Genomic DNA, 19,304 nt, shown 5'->3' with positions numbered 1-19,304 from the left:
GCTATTCAAATAATATGATATTCTAATGTTTTGCCATGCAGTGCTAATGTTGAATGTGAATCGCATTTTGGAACTGAATGCAAATCCGTCCACTGGACCAGTGGTAATAATGTGACTGAACCTTATTATTATCACTTAGTAACATTTTTTTCCTTCTCTCTTTCTTGATAAGGATTCAGAATGCAATATCTCATATTAAGGAAAGAGATGTGGAAAAACACTTTCAATAAGAGCATTTTTAAAAATCTCCTTATAAATAAAAAGACTAAACAAAAATAATATTTTAACAAAATTGCATTTTTATATCCTTTTTCCATAGTTTTGGTGGGGTTTTTTCCTGTTTTTTTTTTCTTTTTTTTTTTTTTTTTTTCCTGTCTGTACAAACAAATTTGTGTTAAAGGTTTTGGGGGAGGGTTTACTGCCTTTTTTCTTTTCTCTTGAATTTATGTTCTTACACTTTGCAGCTTTCAAAATAGATGTGTCCTATGGGTTTGTTATCATTGTCACTTTAGTAGAGAATCTCTTTCCTATATTCCCTCTTCTATTTCTTTTTCAGTTCTAAAGAAAACCTCACCAATGGTATTCTATATATCATTCTCTCATCAGATGGAATCTCTTGTACAGTTCAGGTTTTCTTCTATAATTGGGAATACTTTGTTGCTGGTGTTCTCTTTTACTGTATTTGTCCATCCAAACAAGCTTTCTTTGAAGACACAAACTGTGAATAAAAATGGGCCTTCTGTTTTTCTGTTAACATTGTGCATAATGATAATAGGAAAAGAGGTAACCTTGTGAGTTCAAATAAAGACTCTTCTCACTAAAATACATAGCTCATAAATGTGAATCATAGAGTTAAATGTAATACAGACAGGTGTGTATCCCTAAATCTAAGGTATGAACAATTAATAGAATAATGGTAAAAGTTTAAAGGCAGTATCATTATGCAAACTGTTCCAGGGTGAATTTATCTGAAACTTTTTTTAAGACAAGAGTTATTGACCTGATTCCTCAATACCCGATGGACTCTTCTCTAAAGCTTAGTTTCTGTATTACCTTTTGAAGTTGTTGCAGGATAGGTGAGCAGTTTGTACTACCAACAGCCTAATTAGGAAGAATAATGTCCCTTGGGACAACAAAACCTTCTTCATATTCAATGATCCAGTCCAAAAATATACAAGGTGGGGTAATGAATCTTAAAAATGCCAATTTAGTGAGTTTCTAATCACAGATACTTCATCAGCTGACAAAAGAAAAACCTCAGTACGTGTAGCAATTCAAAATCTGGGACAATTTACATGTAATTTCAGGAATCAGCAGGGATACACAGCTGGATAAAAATAAAAAGCTTGATGTAATTGAAAATTGCCTTGCAGCTTGTTTGTGATTAAAATGAAGTTCAGTTCCTTGAAATTTTGTTTAGCAATTAAATCTGTTTTACTCAGGCGAAGAAATATTGTCGTCTTGTCCTCGAATGATAGAACCAGTACAGACATGCTTTAACATTTCATGCTAACTGAACATGTGTACATACAAAAATTTGGCAAAAATTCCATATTCAACAACTTGAAGGCTTTCATTTGAGCATATTCAAGGCATGCTCTCTCTCACTAGAACAGGCTGTTGGTCATCTATATTACTTGTAAAGAATCTTGGTGACAGCCTGTTCTGTTTTGCACAAAAACCAAAAGTTTGCACCTCTTTACATCTAAATAGAGCAATTCTGTCCAGAAGCCAGTGTGATAACTTTATCTAAAACCTGACTGAGTTTAAAGTTCAACTGAAATTTAAAGCTAACCTCTAATAGAGTTCTTGTTTATTTTGTTTTTCAATTTTTGTATCTATTTTTTTTGTGTGTTGAATAGATTGAGAAGTGTGAGAGCTGATTTTCTTACAATAAAACAGGCATTTGAGATGACAAGTCTTTGTTTGTTTTCTTAAAGTAGTTTATTAGGTTTCGAAAAATGTTAAGAAATTAAAAAATGTTAAGAAACGGTTGCAAATAAAACTTGAGATCTTACAATTCTTAGAGCCATTTTCATCGTAACGTTTCATCTGGTTTAGTTGGTTGGTTGGTTGGTTTTTGCACTCAAACCCAATGAGTCCCCCAGTCCTTACTAGGTTTACCTAGGAGAGATAAAACTGGAATTAATAAGGTAAAAAAAAAAAATAAAAAAATAAAAATTATAATTATTGAATCAGAAAGAAAACATTTGTAGCATTAAAAAAAACCAAACCAAAACCAAACTCAAAACCAAAACCAAAATCCACAGGGAAATAAATAATGTAACTTCTAATCCTCAGCAGACAAATAACCTTTCTTGTGCATAACCTATCCTAAAATACGCACGTAGACACACTCATAGCTTAACGCTTATTTGTTTTCCTTATGTGCATTTCTTCAGTATATATTCCATAATTATGACTTCCTTAATAATGTTATAATTTTAATAAGATATATATTCAGAAGATAGAAATAATATTGAAATATTTTTAAGTATTTAAATTTGTAACTGAATTAGTAACTATAAAGATTTTTTTTTAATCTTTTGTTTGTATCTGTTTCTAGGATGTATTCAGTTCCAGGTAATTGATGTATGATTCTAATAATTCTTCAGAGTATCAGAAATACCGAGTCATAAAGGAGAGTTTCCTGGCAAAGAACAAATGATCTCCCATACTTGGACTGCTATTGTTGCACTGACTGAACTAGCAAAAATGGCCTGAGAGGACAAGGCAGAGTGTTTATAGCTTAAAGACAACCAATTTTGGCTCCAAAATAACTTGAAATTAGATGAAAAATAATGTCAAATTATATGTGGAAAGGTTATTCAAAACAGCCTGATGGAAATGTACTCTAAGACATGCTGGAAGGTCACTTGAAAGACTCAATTGAAAAACAAAGAAATTAAGGAAGACTAAATTAGAAAACAGAAAACCACTCAGTTCACCAAAACAGGGACGAGGAAAAAGATTTAAAAATGAACAGAGAAGGAAGATCCAGAAAAGGGAAAAAAAACTGAAGGAACTTAAAAAACGTATATACACATCCAATAAGTAATTTGGGGAAAAAAGTTCACTAGCTACATAAATAAAGCACTCACTGCCACATTATTTTAAAACCAGTGAGGGAAATCTGGAAGTAATATTAGATGTATAAATACCTGAAGCTATACAGCAATGACATTTCATTATTATTATTACTGTTAGCTTTAGTTTTAATCAAGGAAATATTTCGGTCCATATCACAGTTACAGAAACTTCAGAAGGAGGTGGCACATCAATTCCTAACTATCATACTGTTAGTCAGTAAGTTCAGTGTTCTTTTCAGGTAACAACATCCAGGTGCTCTAAACGACTGAATAGATTCCACGAGGAAAAACATATTTTTAATCTATAATTCTCTTTTCTGAGGAATTTGTGGAAAAATGTCTACAATCCTAAGTCTAATGAGTAACACTCAATTTACAGATTAGTATGTATTCCTAGCACTAATTCTAATATACCTTATAGTTAGTCACTCGTACTTATATTATTAACACATTATAAAGCTAACATGCAAACAAACAAAATGTGACAATTGATGAGTTAACATGTTAATTAATACTTATTTTCTTTACAGTAGTTAATTCTTAAATTTGAAAACATTTTTCTTCAGCAATGAGCTTTTGGTATGAATAGTAAATATAACGCATGGTTCTAGGAACCACACACACACAAAAAGATAAAGTCTAAAGAATTTAGTCTGGACCTAGAAAATAATTCACGTTACTGAGGGATTCTCAGCTGATATTTGGATAAAGTATGAGGCATTTTAACCTTATCTGCATTTAGCTATTGAAAATGTAATGTTTCATATTTTTCTCCATTCCTTTTTTTAAAATATTCTTTTCATAAGAAAAGCATGGAGCTATGTTCCTAGATGTACCAGAGACACTGCTCCAGGAAATTGCTTTTTGTTTTTTTTTCTTTATAGGTTTTGCTGGGATCAAAACTAATTCTTTGGAGTGAGGTAGCACATCTTTGCAGCTGCAATGGAGCAGGGAATCTCAGCTTTTAATGTCATGGTCCAAATCTTCGAAATATGCTTGAAATATTTTGTAGTTCTCCAAGAATTTGAACAGCTGTAGCCAGAATATATTCCTTTTGGTATTTTGTAACACTGATTGTCCATTCAATTTTCAAGAGTTTTTCACTCGGCTCATGTCAACAACCTATTATTTCCACAGCCAATAACAAGCATGCAGTATTATTTCTTGAATGTGACTAATTATGCCTGTCATTTTACATTTCATATATAGTATTTACAGACACAGAAATATTTTTAAATACTGCTTTTGTTCAGAACTGAAGGAAAGATTGAATATTAACCTTTTTTTTCCTCCATAAAGTACGCATAAGAAAGCTAGACGGGTGTGTTTGTGTATGTTTGTGAGAATAGGGAAAAAAGAAAGCAGAATTTTTAAAAAAAGCACTTTTTTCATGCTATGGCATGGGAGGAAGCAGTGTACAGCAGACCCAGCATTCACAGGCTAAGTGAGCCAAGACCAGAATCTCACAGAGAGTGTGAAAAGTTCCCTGCTGAAGGTGGGAAGCAGACTTGTATTTGACTTTCTAATTTATGTAGCACCTGGGGAGTGTGAGAAGCTTTCTGAATAGGCTGTAAAACAGGAGCAAAGCAAGTGGTAGTATTCAAACAGCATACTGGAAGCCCAGAAGTGCTGTTTTTAAGAAAATATTACCATGAATCACAATAACACCACAGGGTGAACTCTTCTGCCTCAGCTGTTGCACTCACCTTTTCTAATATTGCAGCACTCTCTGTCCAGATGTAACTCCTGAGAATGGATCCCACCATCTAGGTCTCAGGCTGCAGGGAGAGCTTGGGACTCCTTGTTGAAGATGAATATGGTGAGGGTGTCTCATCCTCAGGAAGGTATAATCTGGTAGATATGGTGCAGTGTAAGGCGAGGGAGATGCACAAGAAAGGGAACAGGCTTCTTTGCATAAGGAATGATAAATAAGAAAACAAAAGTACATTCACAAAGACTCTGCAGTGGCAAAAGTCTAAGACCACAGGCATGTGAAGTTTGGTATGGCTCCTGTTGAACAGGAATAGCAGGGGACATGAACTGCTAGGAGGATGAAAGCTAGAAGCTTGTGATTTCTGACAGTAGAAGCAAGGCTTCATCTCCCCCTATAAGTGTTTAAGCCCATGGTCTTGACAAAAAGGCACAAGAAATAAATTCAAACAGGAGGATTCTGGGATAGTCTTCAAATTAGGATCAGTCCAGAGATGAGGAAGTGAAAGGTGCTAGTGGTTGCTGACTACCTCTTGTCAGGGACAAAGGTATTCTTTTGCCAGAGGTATCTAGCATCACCTGAAGCAGCAATGTGTCTACACCAGGATCTGCAGCATTTCATAAGGCTTACTGAGCTTCATGTTCTTCCTGAGTACTGTACCTTGCTGCTCAACCATGATGACAACAATGATAGGGTCAGAGAAAACCCTGATCTGACCACAGTTGTGTTAGGGACTTTGTGGGTGAGAGTAGGAGTATGGAGGCCCCAGTAGTGTTTCCATCAGTCCTTCTGATCAAGATAAAACAAAAGACAGATGCATCTAACAGACTAGTGTTTGGCTGTGCAGCTAATGACACAATTAATTTTTTTATTTTTTCCATGGCACCTTGTTTAGAATGAATGACTATAGGGAAGAAATGAAATTCAGTTGCGAAAGAACAGCTATGCAACCAAGTTTAGTTGCCTAGAGAAAAGTTCTTTATGCTTATTGGAGGATAGGACTGAAAGTCCATGGTGAGTGAGGATGCAAGCAGAGGAGGTATGTGAAGGAGAAGGTTACAAGGGCAACTTTTACATTCATGTTTAGAAGAAAGGCATTCAGAGGCTTATGTTGGGTATCTGTGTGCCCAGATCCTAGAAAACAAACAAAACCAGTCACAAACCTAAGCATGATTGCAGGGTATGATGTGATTGATATCATGGAGACTTGGAGGGACAGAGCATGTAATTGGAGCACAGCTATTTAAATAAGAGAGAAAAAGAAGGGGGATCTAGGCACTCCTTCACTGTGCAGAATTATAATATGAAGCCAGAGTTGTGGTCTCACAGAATCACAGAATCAATCAGGTTGGAAGAGACCTCTGGGATCATCGAGTCCAACCATTGCCCTGACACCACCATGTCAACTAGACCATGGCACTAAGTGCCATGTCCAGTCTTTTCTTAAACACATCCAGAGATGGTGACTCCACCACCTCCCTGGGCAGCCCATTCCAATGTCTAATGACCCTTTCTGAAAAGAGATTCTTCCTAATGTCCAACCTGAACCTCCCCTGGAGAAGCTTGGGAGGCTATGTCCTCTTGTCCTATCGCTAGTTGCCTGGGAGAAGAGGCCAACTCCCACTCCGCTACAACCTCCCTTCAGGTAGTTGTAGACTGCAATAAGGTCACCTCTGAGCCTCCTCTTCTCCAGGCTAAACAACCCCAGCTCCCTCAGCCGTTCCTCATAGGTCATACCCTCCAGACCCTTCTCCAGCTTGGTCGCCCTCTTCTGGACTCGCTCCAACACCTCAACATCTTTCTTGAAGTGCGGGGCCCAGAACTGGACAAAGTATTCAAGGTGCAGCCTCACCAGTGCCGAGTACAGAGGGATGATCACTTCCTTAGACCGGCTGGCTACACTATTCTTAATAGAGGCCAGGATGCCATTGGCCCTGGCCACCTGGGCACACTGCTGGCTCATGTTTAGCCGGCTGTCGATCAGCACCCCAGGTCTCTTTCCGCTGGGCCGCTTTCTAACCACTCTTCCCCCAGCCTGTAGCGCTGCATGGGGTTGTTGTGGCCAAAGTGTAAGACCCGGCACTTGTTCTTGTTGAACCTCATGCCGTTGGTCTCGGCCCATCTATCTAACCTGTCCAGATCCCTCTGTAGGGCCTTCCTACCCTCCAGCAGATCAACACTCCCACCCAGCTTGGTGTCATCTGCAAATTTGCTGAGGGTGCATTCAATCCCTACGTCTAGATCATCTATTAAGATATTGAACAGCACCGGCCCCAGAACTGAGCCCTGGGGAACACCGCTAGTGACCGGACGCCAGTTGGACTTTGCCCCATTCACCACCTCTCTCTGGGCTCAGCCATCCAGACAGTTTTTAACCCATCAAAGAGTCCACCCATCCAAGCCCCGGGCAGACAGTTTGTCTAGGAGGATGCTGTGGGAGACAGTGTCGAATGCCTTACTGAAGTCTAGATAGACTACATCCACAGCCCTGCCCTCATCTGCTAAGCAGGTCACTTTGTCATAGAAGGAGATCAGGTTGGTCGAGCAGGACCTGCCTTTCATGAATCCGTGTTGGCTGGCCCCGATGTCCCGATTGTCCTGCATGTGCCATGTAATGGCACTCAGGATGATCTGTTCCATCACCTTGCCTGGCACCGAGGTCAGGCCTCTTATCATCTCTTGAAGTCGTAATCGGAAGGGGAAGAAACACTAGGGAGGTTGTAGAAGAACATCTGAGCAAGAGAAGGTCAGAGGAGGCAGTGGATGAGGCTTTCTACAAAAAACTAGCAGAAGGCTTCCACTCACAGGAATTCATTTTCATGGGATATTTTTTCTATATATACTCTTCCTGTGAGGGTAATTGCAACCAAAATGTAGTGCTCTAGACAACATTGGTGATGATTTCCTAATGTAAATGCTACAGAGGCTGACCAGGGAAATGCTCTATTTGACTCTCCGCTCACAAACAGAGAAGAACTGACTGTAAATGTGGCCATAAATGACTGTTTGAGCTACAACAATTGCAAGACGACTGAGTTCAAGATCCACAAGAAGGCTGGGAAGGTGAACTGGAGAGTCAGGACTCTGGACTTGTGGAGAACAGACTTTAGCTTATTCAGGGAATTGCCGGGCAGAATCCCCTAGCAAGTGTCCATGAAGAAGAAGGAAGCCTAGGAGAGCAGGCTGAACTTTTAGGATAACTTATTGACAGATCATCTCTTTGTTCAGGAAGATCAAGATGTTTGGCAAAGCAAAATTATTTTGTCTAAGCTAGGAGCTTCCTGATGAACTAAAATGCAAAAATGAAGGACTACTACAAGAACTGGAAACAACAACAGGCAAGAAAACGTAGTATGAAAACTGCTCGAGCACTGAGTGACAAAATCAGAAAGGTAAAAGCCCAATTCTAGCTAAAACTAGCAAAGGATATTAAGAATCATTATTTTGCTTTGAAGTCTTTTCTGAAATAAGATAATTGCAGAAACTTACATTGATATAACACTTTGTTAATCATACATTCCTCTCAGAATGCTAGGTTCCTCAGCATTTTATGGGGTGGCTAGGTTTTATACCCTGCCATAAAGTATCTCAACATTGCATTTATAGGTTATTGAATACAAGACAAGCAATGGGAGAAAATAAGGTTATGATAAAAATTATGCAGTCTTAATTAATTCCTGTAAGGAATCAATGAGCCTGCCCATGAGTCTCATCCTATTTGATATTGAACAAAATTAGTCTTAAGGACAGATGATACCATGGACCACATTCCTACTGTTTCTTGGTATCTATTAAGCAAAACTGAGAGAAAGGGCTCAGCAGTGCAAATAGTTGCTGTTATGCCTGAAAGACTGATCTGGCATTATTAAAGAAAATATGAGGTTTTATCCCATCTGCAGTGAGTTTTAGGACTTTCTTAAGCACTCAGCAAATCTTGAGTGCTAGTTTTGAGCTAAAATAACATGTCGCAGGTTAAAGATGAAGATTTAAATTCTTAGAAAAGCTAGCTGAAAAATTTGTTTCTGAAAAACAAATCTTTTTGTGCCAGGCTCAAGAAAATTGCTGTGCTCAGTTGTAAAACAGAGTATTTGTCTAAAACAAAAGAGAGACCATTTCTCCTTCTAATATTAGTATAATATCCAGAAATTCAAACCCTGATTATTCCTGATTCAGTTCATGAGCTTTAGTTTCTTGTCTGCTCTCATTAGGGAGCTATTCACTCAATTGTAGAATAGTCCTTCCGGCATCTTCTTTGGCTTCACTTTGCATAAATAAACAAATATCTGTTGGGTTGATTTCTAAACTGCTACTAAGGCAGTTTGCTGAAAAGGCAAATTAAAACCAAAACTCTTCCCACAATAGCATGGGTGGCTACAAATCATCGAAGGTACTGCGAACTAAAGTACCACTACGTAAACTAAGCTAGACAAAATAAGACTGTATCTTTTACTGAAGTGAGTTTTCTGGCTTTGAGGGCAAACTGTCTGTTCTGGTGGAATTAAAGATTCTTGAGACTAACAAGAGTATAAACTTTTTAGAAGTTTATGAATAATCTTCTGTAACAGTTCAGAAATGAGACTTATATTTATTTACAAGTAGATCTAAGTGACCTGTAATTGTTAATACCAGTAATGAAAATAAAGAGTTGTGATTATTTCAGAAGACTCATTTCTCTAGAAAAATATTTTCTGTGCATCTTACCTTCCAGTAATTTGAAGTGTACTGAGGACAGAGACAGACATGTGAGTAGCACTTTTCAAATAATATGTTGAAGTCTAAATGGATTTGGGGTTTGGATATTTGATATGGCATAAAAGAACCTAATGAAAAAAAAATCAAAGGATTGTATTGTTTTTAAAATATTGACTTCTTTTAGAATGTGTGTGTCTTTTCTAAATAAAATTGCAAACTATAGCAAAGACAAACCCCTCATTATTTGCAACATTATATACGTTAAATGTAAAATGGATATCCTAAAATGCAACTTCCAAGAGGGAACTCTGTACAGTGTTGGAACATGACCTGATAGAAAGAATGAAATCTTTACATGAATGATTATAAGGACATTTTAATCACTCTTCTGTGTCTCTCCCAGATATCCTGTTTTTTCCTCTGACAATTTACTGTCATAACTGGATAGAATTCAATTACAGAAGCAGAATAGATGAAATTACATTTGAAAAAAAAAAACAGTTAAAACATACATTTTCCTTTAATTCCTAATAAAACAGTAGGGTAATTTTAAAGTTTTTTTTAAGGAGAGGTGCCCCCCCCCCCCCCATTGTGTTGTATTTATGCCATTAAGTGGAATGATGTTTTGTGTACAGTTTGTAAGCATAATATTCCACTATATTATTTTCTGATTTTAATCTTAATTCAGCTTTTATTTCTATCCAAAGAAAATAAATGTTGTGTTTTTCCTTAAAATCTAGAAACCCTTGATGTGTAATTCTGCTTCATTTCCTACTGTATAAAATATACTGTAGACAATATGGCTTTTGTGGCTACATTTACTTAATTAGAGGATCATGACATTAATGTTTTTGGAATAACTGTGAGATGTTATTTTAATGTTAATTTTTCACAAGTGAATATTAAAGGTTAAAGCCAATTCAGAATTATCCAGGGGATTGAATTGTGTGTATGTACACACTTTTAAATACCATGAATCAAATTTTGTCGCTTTCTTTTGTAAGTTTGCTGGGGAACAGCCACTACCCAGATAGTACTGACAAGTGGCACGTTTTCCGTCCTAATGGCTCTATCCTCATGCGTATGCTGCTACCTACTGAATTTCCTCAAGAGGTCCTGTTCAGTGCTGTCTCAGCCCCAGAGAATGTGGTGACAAAAGGAATAATCTGTCTTCAGCTTTAAATAACATAACTTTCTTCTTTTTTTTTGGTGGTGAACTGTGGCAACAGCTTCATTTACGTTAGCATTCTCTTAGGAATTTCTTCAATGATGCTGCATTAGAAACACACTCAGAATATGTTGGGTAACTGAATTGAACAGTTAAATAAGGAAATTAGTCCTAGTTTATGTCATGTCCATGATACTTCCTTGAACAGCTTAGGAGCATGGACAGAACAAAAGACTAACTTGGACAATTTAGAATATAGTATTTCCATTTAATTAAAAAAATACTTTATTTTTGTGCTTTGAAATCTGTTTTACTTTATTGATTGATTAAGTTTTAATATAATCTTTCTGGGTTTGAATGAAATCTTTTGCATTTCCTTTTGTAGGAAGGTAATAAAATAAGAATGGGAAAGATCCAAGAGTCCACAAAACCAGACAGAAAGACAGGCAACATCTACTGCATTCCAGATATGTCTGTGTCCATCTGACAAATTTTTTTTGTTCAGATATTCTAGTTTAATTAATAGCTAGCTATTCATATCAGGTATAAAATCTTGGGCAAGCCTAGGAAGCCAAGTGCTCATGGTAATCATCCTTGATGTGGTTCAGATTCCTGCTCTGAATTAGGAGAACAATAGTTTTAGAGATGAATTCTTCAATCACGATCTACATGCTCTTCTGTGATTTCATTTTTCTCTTCTAAACAGAAATTCTTCAACAGACTTTGGAAGAAGATACATTTTCATTTCAGTGAAAAGGAATGTAATCATCTGATTCTGAAAGCTTTGTCAAATGGTGTTAAATTGCTCAAGACAAGCATGATTTTAGCTCTTTTACTGTAGCAAAATTCTAAATTTCTGGAAAGAGATGATAAAGCATCATCAGCAAAATATGAGAATTTGGTGGAAGCTACACTCTCTGTCACTTGTACAGGATAGATTAGTTAGCCACATTTGCGATCAAAACATTCATTATGTGGACAGACTGAGGTGAGGATTACTGGAAGTCAGTGGTCCAACAGATAAGTAGAGTTTGAATCAGAAGTACGATATTATTAAGAGGCTGTTTTTTTTTTTTAAATCGTGCTGAGAAATGAAAGGCAGAAATAATAGTAGTAACTGTTATGTTAAAATCTGTGATTAATAGGTCGTATTAAGACAGGTAATGCTGAACAGAGATCCTTTTTATGTGTAGGTATTTTGAAAATCTTTGTATCAAGACAGAAATCACCAGATTCCTTAGTAAGAATTAGTTTTCCGTGGAATATTATTCCAAAGCAAATTTAGTAACTGTGGTGGTGCTGGCTGAGAATGGAAAAGAGGAAGAACAGAAAGGGCCTAACTGTAATTCTTAAAAGTAAGACATGGCATTGACAATGTGTTTAGCTTCCAAAAGCCCTTACACAAGCTATAATGCTATATAGCTTGTGTGATATATGGCAACAGAAGTAATTTGTCATGATGCAGGTGCAAAATGCGTTTGGTGGTACAGTCTGCCTTGCACTAGAGAGGCCTAATGTGATGTTCTGATATTTAGTTCGTATAGCTTTTGAGGTTTTCAGAAGACTGTCAGTTATTTCTCACAGTGTGAAATTTCTACAGAATTTTTAAAATGAAAAGTGGTTCTCTGAAAGCACATGGTAAACAACTGCATTTTTTGTGAAAGGTTGTGTGTACTTCACTAATAGAGATTAAATGACACGCTTGAACCTATCCAGCTTTGTATGCTAAGCATTCAAATATCACAAAAAATAACAAAAAAAACTTTGAAAACTTACATTTCAGTACATAGGCAAATCAGCAAGCATTTTATTTTTTAGGAAACCTCATCTTCTCCCTGAAGTATATCAAAAGTCAAATATCAGCCAACAAATATATTTTTCTTTTAAATCTGGATGACATTGGCTTTGACTTTATTCTGTCTACTTTTCAGTGAAATGAGCAATAGTAAAAACCTTTTCTTTTTTAACCCATTTTAGTGCACAAAGGAGAAAGAGACATTACACAGATGTAACTAGTCAGATATAATTATCTAAACTTTGCTTTTTGAAGATCTTTTAAAATCCACATATTGACAAAAAAGTAAGATGGTTTGGCTGTCCCTCAAAGGATATTCAGTATATTTGATCAATTATAGAAATATCTTGCTTGAAAAGCCATCTGTACGGTTGCTAAAGAAAACAGCCTTCAATATCTCCTTTGAAATATTTCAAGACATTAAGCCTGAAAACAGTCAATAAAAAGTTTTAGAAAGCACAATGGTTGCAGTAATTCTAAGGTCTGAAAGTAAAGAGAGTGAAAAATATCAGTGCATTTTTTCTTATGCCTTTCTTATGTTTTTAATATTGATTATGTAGATATGTTCTCAGTTCAGCAATATGCTGTTTTTGTAACATCTGACTACCATAGAAAGATTTATTCTGCCATTAAAACAATGGCATGGGAATGAGCAGATGCAGGTACAATTCTAGCCCCTTCTTAGACTTTATTATATGATCTTGTTCAAGACAACACGTATCATAGATATGCTTATAGTATTTGCTTCAAAGGTGGCAAGTATCTTCTTGCATTGATATTAGGATGCTCACCTCATCATTATATGAGTTCTTTTAGAGAATATTACCACAAGAAAACATATCTTTTTAGGTTCTGCTGAGCAACAAAATAATTCTTTGAATGGTATGGCAGTGTTTTTTTTATAGATGAAAATATCTTCTTTTACCTAAAAGTCTTCAGATCTTATGAAATCTATAGAACTGTTAACCTTTCAAAAAATGTCTCCTAGAATATTTTTTTTAGAGAGAAAGACAGCAAGCTCATTTACCTTTTTCCATATTCCAAGAGTTTTGTTGCCCAGAACTCTAAAATAATAATAACAACTCACCATGGTGACAACTGCCTAGCTAGTTATACTTTTTCCAGATATTCCTAATACCTTCAGAGGTTAAAATGATTTATATTCATGAAGTTTGAAAACAGGGCTTAGGAAAGTTTATAATTGGTTGAATTGACCTGAATTTCAGCCCAACTGAGATAACAGGAAATCTGACAAGTTTTTTAAAGGAAACTATACCACAACAGGCATTGGCACTATTCTACTTCCTTAACACTTACACTGGGCTTTCAAACCTGATTATGGCCTATTTTGCACCTATACGGTCTGTAAGTTCATTGACAGCTGTCATCCCTATGACATTCACAGCCACTACAAACCCACATATTTCTGAATGCATGAATTATGCTAGGTAGAGTTCTCTGGTATCTATTTATACACATTTTTTAAAGATTCAGTGCAGATACCAATTGCATTTCTTATTGTGAATGGAAGTATTTAGAACATTACTAAAAAATCCTCTAAAGATTTAGTTTAAGGCAAATTAAAAAAAAAAGAAAAATAATTGGTTCGTTCTTTTCAAACTCAGTGTCAGAATTACTTGGAAATTATATCCATAGTTCAATCTGCTATAAATTATCCTATTAATCCTTACATTTCTTTAATATCAATAATATCAGAATGTCAGAGAAGCACAGCAAGATTGAATGCTAATTCACATTAGTTACAAATGTGGCTATACTTAAAGTCATGTAGCTATAAGTGTCTCTCTGGGATTTTTCGTTTGCTATGAATAGTACCTCAAACTGACACATCAGAGAAACCAGAGACTCAGCAGTTATCAGAATTAAAGGAAATCACTAGTGGATGGTTCATGTACTTCAAGGATTCAGTCTAATTGAAATTACGAAGTTCAAATGTAACTACTTAATAAATACATAAATACTGAGTTTTCAAAGAAATGCATGGATTTACAATGACTTCACTTGTAATTTTTGTTGCATGCTTACAGAACAATACCTTTAAATTAATTTTATGCTTAATTTGTTTATCAGCATATTGAGAAGGTTATAATTTCTAAAAATTACTTTTAAGTTGCATGTTGTACAACACCTTAACTACCTTTTAGGTTTCTCTCGCTTACTTGAGATTCAGAAAGAAAATATTATTCCAGATCTCCAATTCCCGTTGAGAAACAAACACTTAGGCTACTCTTGTGAGTTTTAAATAAGTTTTTCATAAAAGGGGCTTAGTAAATATTTACAACACTTTAGATTAAGTACCCTAAAAGGCATTTAATTAACAAATAAAAGATATATTGCAATTCAGCTGTAACGATTATCAGTAACTGCATCACAGAGTGTAATAATATATAATTAATATGGATAGGGTATTGGTAAAAAAAAATCTGCTATGCCTTTTTACTAATCTCTAATCTGGGTGTCAAAATGATTGAATTTTATCAAAACAGATGCTAGTATATTTAGCTGTTGGTTTTTCTGTAAGTCCTCTACGATTCATTCAAACTCATAACCATGTGAACAATTAGTCTGATGAATGAAGGCTGATGAAGACTAATCCAATTAGAAGTTTATAAAATATTCATAATTTTTGCATAATCATTACATAATGGGTACATGAATTAATGAAAGGAATTTCCTTTATGAGATGGGAAATGTTCACATTGCTACTGTTAAATACAGGGTGTGGAATATAGGGTGAAATATTACTGGTATTAAATTACATTAATGTGGTGCTACTGTTTTCAATAACTATATTGAATAAATGAAGGTATGAGATATTGTTCATGTGTGCATGTGTGTGTATGTACACACACTTTGCAAAGAGCAAAGAGCTTCTGAGATAGATTTAAAATTAATAGAGTGCTTGTTTACATCTTTTTGCTAAACAGAATTGTATATTTGATAGAAAGAAATATTCCTATTATAAATGCATAATGACATTTTTTAAAAGGGGCTATGAGTTCTCATTATTCCTACAGTAATTAGCATTTATCTAATCTAATTTTGAATAGAATAGAATTAGAACAAATTTTGTCAAAGTTCCATAAGTCATATGGATTTCAGTTTCTCTGGATTTTTTTTTTCTTTTTTTTAATATGGAATCAGTCTTCAACCTTTTTGTAGTTATCTGATGTCATTCACAGGAACACGAGATTCCAGGATAATTCAGCTTAGAAGGGACCTCAGGAGGACTCTGCTCTTACTTCCCGCTCAAAGTAGGATCAGCTGTGAGCTCAGACCAGGTTGGTCAGATTCAATCAGGTCTCAAAAACTCCCAGGGACAGATCCTGGGCTACACCAAAAGAAGCATGACCAGCAGGTTGGGGAAGGCGAGTCTCCCACTCTACTCCACTGTCATGAGACCCCACCTGGAGTACTGCATTCAGCTCTGTGGCCCCCAACATAAGAAGAAGATGGACCTGTTGGAGCAAGTCCAGAGGAGGGCCGTGAAGATTATGAGAGGGCTGGAGCACCTCTCCTATGAAGACATGCTGAGACAGTTGAGGTTGTTCAGCCTGGAGAAGAGAAGGCTCCAGGAAGACCTTCTAGCAGCCTTCCAGTACCTAAAGGGGGCCTACAAGAAAGCCGGAGAGGGACTTTTTACAAGGGCAAGTAGTGACAGGATGAGGGGTAACGATTTTAAATTGAAAGAGGGTAGATTTAGATTAGATATTAGGAAGAAATTCTTTCTCTAGGTTGCCAAGAGAAGTTGTGGATGTCACCTCCATGACAGTGTTCAAGAGCAGGTTGGATGGGGCTTTGAGCAACCTGGTCTAGTGGAAAGGTGACCTTGCCAATGGCGGGATGGTTGGAACTAGATGATCTTTAAGGTCCCTTCCAAACCATTCTATGGAGACTGCACAGCCTTTCTGAAACAACTTGTTCTAGTGCCTGACTGTCTTCATAAGGAAAAATGGGTGCAAGTTGGAACACAGGAGGTTCCACATAAATATGAGGAAAAACTTCTTTACAGTGAGGGTAACTGAACACTGGAACAGGCTGCCCAGAGCGGTTGTGGAGTCTCCTTCTCTGGAGACATTCAAAACCCACCTGGACTCATTCCTGTGTGATATGATCTAGGTAATCCTGCTCCAGCAGGGGGATTGGACTAGATGATCTTTTGAGGTCCCTTGCAATCCCTAACATTCTGTGATTCTGTGAATATTTTCCCTGGATACAGGTGAGATATCCCTTTTTTAAACTTATGGTTGCTGTCTGTCATCCTCCCGCCATGTGCCACTGTGATGAGACGACTCTGTCTTTTCTTCAGCAAGGTGGGCTGCTGTTAGGTTCCCTCAAATTCATCTCTTCTCCAGCTTGAACAAGCTCCAGCTCCCCACCAGCTTGGTAGCTCCCTGCTGAACACGGTTAATCAGTATCTTTCCTCTGTGTAGGGTCCCAAAACTAACAGCCCAATGACTGATGAGGAGAGGGGTATAATCGTTCCTCTGCAACTCCAGGCCATGTTAGTACAGCTGTGGTTTCTCTTGGCTTTCTTTGTTGCCAGGGCACACCTTTGATTTATGCCCAACTTGCTATCTACCAGCACCCCCTCAGGTCCTTCTCAGCAGAGATGCTCTCCAACCAATGTGTCCTCCTGGGGGGGGGGCGGGGGTGGTGTCTTTCTTCCCAGGAGCAAGACTTGGCATTTGTCCTTGCTGAATTTCATTAGGTTCCTGGCAGTCCATTCCTCAGCCTGTTCAGGTCCCTCTGGATGGCAGCTGTAACACAGAAAGTATCAACTGTTCTGTGTAGTTTGGTGTCATCTGCAGACCTGATTAAAATGAATATTGTTACCTTTTCAATTTATGCTATTTATCCAACAGTCATTCAGAGGAAAAGACTTGCTATTTGTAAGAATAGAAGTGAAGATTATATTTTATTATTATCCTTACATGTGCGTGTGTATGGGGAATTTGTATTTTTGATTGGTCTGGGGAATGTTCTTCTGACTGCTTTTTTTGGAAAATATTGCAGCAAAGCTGTCTGTCTACTAAGTTTGAGACTGTCAGACTTTATTCTGTTCTAAAATTTAGTACATATTTTTATATTTGACAGAAAAGTCTTCTAAACATTAATCAGTAACAATATTGTCTCTTTAGGGGAAAAAAGTCTTTTTGACTTGATGAGTCAATATTTAGGTTTTTGGATCAAATTTTTAATGGTCTATTTCAGCAGCTTGAGTGACACAAGTAAATGTGTTGCAGTTAAATTTATACCTATATCTACATCTATATCTATATCAGGGATTTAGAGATCACTGTGATGGGAGTGTTTAGAAGACTGATAACACAGGCCAGTCTTTAAAGCAAAGCTTTACTAATTTCATTCATTAACAACACACATCATGATAATGTTTAATTTTTACGTATTATTAATCACTATCACTATGTACTTACTACAAATACAATTACAAATACAAATTTTTTTTAAAAAAATAAAAATTCTAAATTAGCTGCAAGTATATAATATCATGGTTAACCTACAGTTAGTATTGATGGCTGTGGAGGTCAAGTGATCAGGTTTGACAGCTCCTTAACCAGAGTGACTGGACTTGAAGTGGGCTTGTCTTCTTTTCTTCTCTGTTTCATCTTCATGTTTGATATTCTTGATGTTTTCCCCCTCTCAAAAGGGGGATTTCAGCTGTTCCTGATGCTGCTTCTCTTGGTTTTGGTTCACTTGAAGGTGACAAATAACAATGCAATAAGACAATATTTTACGTCATTCAAGTATTTATTAATTCTTATTTAGTGAATAAGGTACTTGTTAAATGAAAGGTATAGATATTAATATAGCACACATATACATCATTATTTGGTCTAATGTATAATTCACAGTCTGTAAAAGGGAAAGTGCATATAAAAGGGGAGAAATATTTTTAACGTTGTCGTACAGCACAGATCATGGTGCTTTTCACTGTGGTGTTCGTGCCATTATTGAGCACCATTTCTTTATTGTCACATTTGTGTTGCTAAATTTACAAAAAGCTGTATGACAATGATATACTCCTCCAGAGACACTGACGAGTACAATTTTTTTAAACTACTTCAAAAGTTAAAAGGTCTCATATTACTGAATCAAGATGTGATATGATGTCATTAGTTTAAATTAAAAACTGTGAGGAGGAGTTTAGTAATCTGATTTCTGCTACTTTTTTGCTTACCAGATGGTGTAATAATGCCAAAATAAGAATAAATTTAAATGGAATAACTTCCAAAATTTTGAGGTAGCCATATATCTCTACAGTATCCAGAATAATCCACAAAATTTTTATTAGGCTTTCCACAGAGCCAAACACAATTTTAAAGATCTGTAGCAAACATTTTTTCCCTTTATTGTCATGTTTAGGGATATTTCTTGTACCCAAAATGCAGGCAAATGTGCTACAAAGCCAACTGTTCTCATCTTTTGTATGTCTTCCGGGTAGGTAAGTCATGGAAATGGGAATTTAAAAATTCAAGCTCTTGTCTTCATTACCTTAAAGTCCATTCAGTCCCTACTCTAACTTCTTCTCATTTCTTCTTAATTTAAATTTCTGGTCCATCATATATGCTTATATATATAGTTCAATTTTCAGCCGAAATAGCATAAAATTAACTTACTCTCAAGATAATTATTAATTGCTTTGTTGTAAGATTAAGAATTATATTTCTGTCAATGTAGATGTATATTCTATTCCAGCACTTTATTAATCATCCTGGAACAAACTGACTGTAGATAACCTTATTGAATGTATATAAATAAAACAGATTTGGAAGTGTCATTAGAAGTATACATCATTAACGGGTT

Source organism: Nyctibius grandis, chromosome 6 (genome assembly GCF_013368605.1).
Source record: "Nyctibius grandis isolate bNycGra1 chromosome 6, bNycGra1.pri, whole genome shotgun sequence".
NCBI classification, from domain to species: Eukaryota; Metazoa; Chordata; class Aves; order Nyctibiiformes; family Nyctibiidae; genus Nyctibius; species Nyctibius grandis.
The sequence above is the reverse complement of the archived record's forward strand: the minus strand, read 5'-3'. Positions refer to the sequence as shown.